This window comes from Rattus norvegicus, chromosome 11 (assembly GCF_021556685.1).
Source record: "Rattus norvegicus strain SHRSP/BbbUtx chromosome 11, alternate assembly SHRSP_T2T, whole genome shotgun sequence".
Taxonomy (NCBI): domain Eukaryota; kingdom Metazoa; phylum Chordata; class Mammalia; order Rodentia; family Muridae; genus Rattus; species Rattus norvegicus.
Window position 1 is genome coordinate 20,110,762 of NC_141544.1, and position 7,184 is coordinate 20,117,945.

The window sequence follows — 7,184 nt, forward strand, 5'->3', positions numbered from 1 at the left end:
TTTTTAAAAAATGCTAAAAAAAAATCTTGTTGATAACTTTAAACCTGAAGGGTACAGCAAGTTTAAATTAAATAATAAATATTCATTAAAACAAATCATCTCCAAATAAGATAAACTACTGAAGCATTAATTGATGAATATAAGTTTAAATTTATCTATTCTGGGCTTCTCATTTGAGAGGAACTAAATATTTGAGTTTCCTAGTAAACATGTCCTATTTTAACATCTTAAAATATACCACAAGGAAATGCCTCTTAAAGGTAATGAAGTGATCCGTTTCCTACATTTACTGAAGTTTAACAACACCAAGTTTAAAGAATTGTAATGAATACATACCACTGAAGTTTTCAGAAACAATAATGCTGAGAAGCTACAGTTGTAAAAATGTTGGATAAAATTAAAAACAGGTATGTATATATATATGTACATTATGAGAAAATGTATATAATATATGGTGTATATTATTAAACTTTATATTGGATCTCTGGATGGTACTGACAAAATACATTAGAAGTTTACAAGAGATTCTAATGACTTCTCAGTAAAAAAAAAATAATAGTAATAATAAATTTCCCTTCCAAAGTTTTAAAGATTACACTTTACAAAATATTTACTAAAGAAATAATATTAGAGGATCCAAGGAAACGTGAGATAGAGGGGAGATAGTGGTATGGATACACTTCTTTTGAAAGAAGTCTGGACAGGCTAGGCAAGGAGGGTAGCACAAGGAACCGAAGGAAAATAGATCTGTACATCCCAATAGTTACAATGCTCCACAGGACTCAGCATGCTTGAAGCTGCAGTTAGATTTTCCCTGTCATAGCAGAAATTAATGCACCAGTATAGATTTCCCTAATAACCACACATGTCCACCCACGAGGATCTTTTTAGCTGGAGAGGAACTGACAGGTACAGTGTGACCACACGTCATAAGCAGTGAAGTTGAAACAAAAGTATGCACTTCAGGGGAGAAACTCATTCTAACCCTATGAGATAAAAAAGTGGGCAAAATCAGTGGTAGAGCGCTTGCCTAGGAAGCACAAGGTCCTGGGTTCGGTCCCCTGTCCCGAAAAAAAAAAAAAGTGGGCAAAAACAACAAAAGAATCCTCTTAAAAACACAGGAGGAATAACCCAGAGGCTTTTTCTATGTTCCCTGTAGTTAGCTTGCTCTGCTTCTTTTTTGAATTTTCTTTCTTTCTTTCTTTCTTTCTTTCTTTCTTTCTTTCTTTCTTTCTTTCTTTCTTTCTCTCATTTATTTATTTATTTTTACACTCCAGATTTTAATTCCCCTCCTAGTCCACCTCCCCCTGGAAGTTCCACATTCCATACCTTTTCTTGAGGGTTAGGTGCATCTTCTCTGACTGAACCCAGACCCGGGAGTTCTCTGTTGAGGACCTCATATCAGCTGGCGTATGCTGCCTGATTGGTGATCCAGTGTCTGAGAGATCTCGGGGGCCCAGGTTAATTGAGACTGCTGGTCCTCCTGCAGGGTCGCCCTCCTCCTTAGCTTCCTCCAGCGTTTTCCTAATTCAACCAGAGGGGTCAGCAGCTTCTGTTCATTGGTTGGGTGTACATATTTGCATCTGACTCTTTCAGCTGTTTGTCGGTTCTTTCTGAGGTAGTTATGATAGGTCCCTTTAATGCCCTATAGCCCCAGTAATGGTGTCATATTTTAGCGTCTCCCGTTGAGAGCTTCTTTCACTTTTTAAAAAGCAACTTGGTTTAATTTGTTTCTTTCCCCCCCCTTTTTTTCCTAATAAATTATTTATTCACTTTTCATCCAGATCAAAGCCCCTCTACTCCTTCTCATCCCAGTCCTAGCCTTATAAATCTCAGTCCCATTACTTACTTCTTTGTCTCAGAGAAGGGGATGTCCATCCGTGGGTATCACTCATCTCTGAGACACCTAGTCCCAGCAGTACTAAGCATATCCTTTCCCACTGAGGCACAACCAGGTTAGTAGTCCAGATAGGAGAATGGGATTCAAGGCAGGCAACAGAGTCAGACAGCTTCGGCTCCAACTGTTAGGGAACTCACGTGAGCACCAAGCTACACATCTGCTACAATTGTGTAGGGTCCAGGTCCAACCCCTGCATGCCCTTTGCTTGGTGGTCCAGTCTGTGGGGCCCTCATATCCCCAGATGAGTTTACGCTGTAGGTCTTCCTGTGGTATTCTTCCAGTTTGCTCACTACTATGCACCATCACTCCCTTTTCCACAAGACTACCTGAACACTGCCTGATGTTTGGCTGTGAATCTCTGCTTATGTTTCCAGTACACCTGCTAAGTTCCTGCCTGCAAACATAGCAGAGTATCATTAATAGTTTCAGGGGTTGGTTCTTTCACGTGGGATGGGTCTCAAGTTGAGGTAGTCTTTGGTTTGTCGTTCCCTTCATTTCTTCATCTTTATCCCTGCCCAACTTGTAGGCAAGACAATTTTTGGTTTGAACATTTTGTGTGGAAGTTGATGTCCCCCCTCCCACCACTGGAAGTCCTATCTGGCTCTGGGTGACAACTTCTGTCTCCAAATCCCCTGCTAGTAAGAATATTAGCTAGGCTCGCCCATGTAGACTCTCCAGAGCTTCCTCCCATCCCAGGTTCATGCTACAATCCACAATCCCAAAGAAACTGGGGAATAAGGCCTAAGGGAGAACCCGTGATTTTTTTTTTAATAACTTGTTTAAGTCAGGTGTATCCCACACATGTGTTGAAATGATAAAAAAGAAAAAAAAACAGTTTAGTAAAACTAGAAAAGAATATGTATTCAACTTTATGTTGGTCACATACAATGGTCCTGCAATGTTTAAATGGCATCACTTTATTTTATATTTCATATTCTAACTTGCTAAAAAAAATTGTCAGCATATGACGTATGGAAAGTGTAAACAATACGTCAGTTGTGCTCATATTATGTAAAGTTCATAATAATTATTGATCTGATGTATAATGTTTGTTCAGTCAAAAGAATGAAAATCCATAGGTAAGCCATATCCATGAATATAAAAACATCTGTAGAAAAATTATGAAAAATGTTTGGAAAATGTATTTTAGGCAGAAAAAGGTGTTCAGACCATTTATAAAGTCTATCCTCCGTAATGAACTGAACTACAAGTAGAATTTAGTGTTCTCTAAGTTTAAAGAATTTAAGATTCTTTTGACTATTGAACTGTTATATGAAGTATCTAGACCCACTGTGTGCTCTGAATATTTATTAATCTAACAATAACATCACTGTGTACTTAATTTTTTAAAAGGATTTAAAATATGTGTATTTTAAAATATTTATTTACATTTATCAAAAGTCACTGATTAGAACAACTGCTATTTGAATTAAACAATAAAATAAATATTTTAGAAAATATTAACATCATATAATCACCACATTATATAAATTTTCAATAAAACATAGCTTTTGTTTGCTCAGTTTGGCTTGATTGATTTAAAAAATTTTAGTAATGATTCTATGTTCAAAGGGAAGAGGTAAAAAAGAAGAAATCATGGGATGGGATGAGAACAGTATGTGACAGGAAGGAAGATAGAGTTACTATGTGACTGAGAGTTAAAGTGAGAGTGGGGGGGGGAGAGAGAGAGAGAGAGAGAGAGAGAGAGAGAGAGAGAGAGAGAAATAGACAGAGACAGAGGATCAACAGCAAATGCATGTATTTTTGTAATAAATATTCAGGTGCTTGAACAAAACTTGGAGAAAATAACACCCGTCATTTTTTTTAAACAAAGTTTTTTGCTCATTTTCCATTTTGTTATCTTTAGACAACATTGCCTTTACTGGGTTATCTATTCTTCCTTGGCCCTTTTCTGTATCCTCCTGTTGCTGTAAAAATATAAAAATAAAAAAAGTATAGTTGTCTTTTTCCTGGCTTGGTCTGGCACCGCAGTGCCCCAAGATATCTGCTAGGTATCTTGGTGGAATCACATCCCAAATCCGCGGCAGCCCAGTGTCTCCTGCTGCTGCACACTTTCCTACACTCAAACTGTCACATGAGAGAACACACAACACAATAATCTTAGACCCAATTGATAAGATATAATTGCCCACTTAAACATACAAAGCCCGGTACCATCCATCCCTTAGGAACATTAATAACAACCTGTAAATACACAGAGCGAGATCTACATTAACCTCCATTGTACTGCCACTGCTTCTCTGCCTCTCCTCCTCAGTCTCTTCCTTATCATTCCAGTCTCCTCCCCTTCCTTCAAACTTCCCTCCCGCCCAACCTTCCTTCCCCTCCAATGACAGGCCTGTCTCTCACCTGTATTTTACAAATTCAATGGGGAGAAGGTTCTGATCAAGTCTCCTGATTCCTGAGTCCTGACTAGGCAGCTGTCCTTGGGGCAGTGGAATTAGCATCAAAATACAGATAACTTCAGGGCAAACCACAACATCCTCTCATCTCTAATTCATTTTTACAATTATCTTACCTTTAGAGTGTATCATAACATAAATTACTACAATCAACATGTAATTTCAGTAATATTGTTATATTCATTTTAATCTATGTTGTATATACAGTTGTTGCCTTTTAAGTAATAGTATCTTTTCTGGATTATTCTGGCTACACTTTAATCAAATTTATGATATTTTAGAATCCTAAAAGCATTTAATTTATTTTCTTGATTCTGGATGAGATTTCGCTTCTCTTCTAATGTTTCTTAGTTTGGTTTCTTAATCTATAGGAAAGAATAGGTTTTGTTTTTGCGAGATTATTAACATCATCAAAGTCTCTGTGATTCCGAATCCTAACAGTTACAGCTCTTGAATTTAATATTACTTGTAAAGCACTCATTTGAAATATTTTAAACTTGCATTAAAACTTATATAATGAGTGATTAACTTGAAATTAATGTTTAATTTCAATGTGTTTGAATCTTCATTTGCTTTCTGTGACAGATTCATCTTCAATTCTGTTTTAATTATGTATACTGTAGGATATTTTACAATCTTTTCTATTTATTTTGTTGAGATTGCTTTTTCTAGTACAGAATGAAATTTACCCTAAATTGTTGTATGTACTGTACTGTATTTATGTGCATTTGGAAAAATAAAAACTGTATTATGAATTTACTGACTACAAGAAAAATGCAATTTTTTGTTTGTTTGTTTGTTTACTGGTTGTGTTTTAGTCTATTGATGGAAGTTCTGCTTGATGTTTCTACATCTTAAGTGTTGCACTATAATTTATTTTAGAAGGTAAGTATATCACAAGTCATGTTTCCTTACAAACTCGTGGCATAGATTGTTAGCTTATATCATGAACAATTTTTCATATGTAAATATTATTTCTATTTGTGCAAGTCATTATGGAATATCTGGCACCAGAGACCTCCATCTTTGCCAGAACTAATTTTTTTTCTGTTATAGTTCATTAACTCAGGAGAAAAATATAAACAATACTAAGTTTTCTTCGTGGATCAATGACATGATATTTTGATACATCCAATCCATTTTGCTTATGATAATATTTTAACTTCCCTTTAAGAACAAAAATAAAAAAACAAAGAAAAAACCAAAAACAACAACAACAACAACAACAACAACAGGGGAGAGAAGGTGAAGAGAAGAGATGATGAGATTGTGCATGAAGGCGTCATGGAGAACAGCTGAGTCCTATCAATGTGGCGGTGCTGGAATCACTGGAGGGAGCCCAAGAGAGGCTATTGGTGTAAGTGCAGCTCAACTTAAGAAAGTGACAACTGCCTTTTGGAGATGCCAGTACCATGGGATGACCACCGAGAACAGTAGAGTAGAGACAGCTGGAGCCTAGAAGAGAAGCTAAGCTGTGTGTGTTGCAGAGGATAGAGCTGGAGAAGAGGCCTATACCCTTTGAGGAACCCACAAGATGGTTGCCGACTCGAAGCAGGAGCAGTTCAGGAGGTATTTGGAGAAGTCTGGGGTGCTGGACACACTGAAGAAAGTGTAGGTAGCCTATTATGAAGAGCCAGAGAAGCCCACCAGTGCTCGGGATTTTTAAAAGCATCTCTTAGGAGCTGCTACACTGGAAAACCCAGAAATAGAGCTGCTTTGCCTAGAAGTGGCATAAGTGAAAGAGAAATATGAAGCTACTGTAGAAGAACATAAAAAAGTAAAAGCAAAGCTTGTTCAGCATAAACCACCCCAGGAAGAGAAGTGTGCTAAACTGGATTCCTTTCAGTTGAAAAGACACTGAGGACTGGGTCTGTATCACTTGAATATCTTGTATAGTATATGATCTTTCCAGAAAAGATGCCATAAATTTTTAGTACGTTAAATTCACTCATCACACTTTAACGTTATAAACACATACACATAGAATCGCCAGGAGAAACTCAGTATAACTTAAAAAGAAAAAAAGAACAACAACAGCAAAAACAAAGCCCCCAAACGTACAGAAACTGCAGTTAAGGAGAAAATCCCTAACCTTCAAATTTAGTGAATTCATTTAGATAATGTTTTTATTGACAAAGAATTCAGTTCCAATTCTAGAATATCATTATGGGGAATAGTTAAAAAAAATCCGCAGATGTGTATAGTTGCACATTTTAAATGATTTAAACTTTGCCATATATTTAAGTAACTGTAACTTTTCCTGAATTAGGAAGTTAAGTAGCTTTCAATGAAAGGATAATTACATCAAATAGAAGTTGAAAACCAATAAGGACTACTTTACTGAATGCCTGTGTCCGTATCTTGCAATAACATAGGATATAAGGTTTATCTGGAAGAGTATTCTATTGGCCACTGTTCATTCACAACACATTTTCCAAAAATGCATTGTTATTCCTTGAAAATAAATATTTTAGTCACAATGTCACTTACATTTGAATAGAAACTTTATTTCAATTAATAGTGATAATAAAAACCAGTCTTCAAAGTGCACTCCCACTCTTCCGATATCACATAATGTAATACCCATTGAAAAAAACTTTGATTTACCTAGAATACTTCACAGGCAAATCAATGGGTTAATTTAACATTGTGTAATAATCAATAACCATGGCAGTGATTCTTTCTTATAGAAATATAATTAAACTGGGTTCTAAGAAGCAGAAATGTTTGAAATTAATTATATTAAATTAAAAATATTGTGATTTGATTCAATGCTTTTATAAATTTTAAACTGATATTTTCACTAAAACTCAGGATAAATCTCAATCCTTCTATCTGAACTCAAAATATGTATTTTGAAT

At 35.9% G+C, this 7,184-nt stretch overlaps 1 pseudogene; it reads left to right on the forward strand.

Moving 5' to 3' along the window:
• The first annotated feature begins 5,857 nt into the window (after window positions 1–5,857).
• Mycbp-ps2 (Myc binding protein, pseudogene 2) lies at window positions 5,858–6,184 on the forward strand (annotated as a pseudogene).
• The last annotated feature ends 1,000 nt before the right edge of the window (window positions 6,185–7,184 follow it).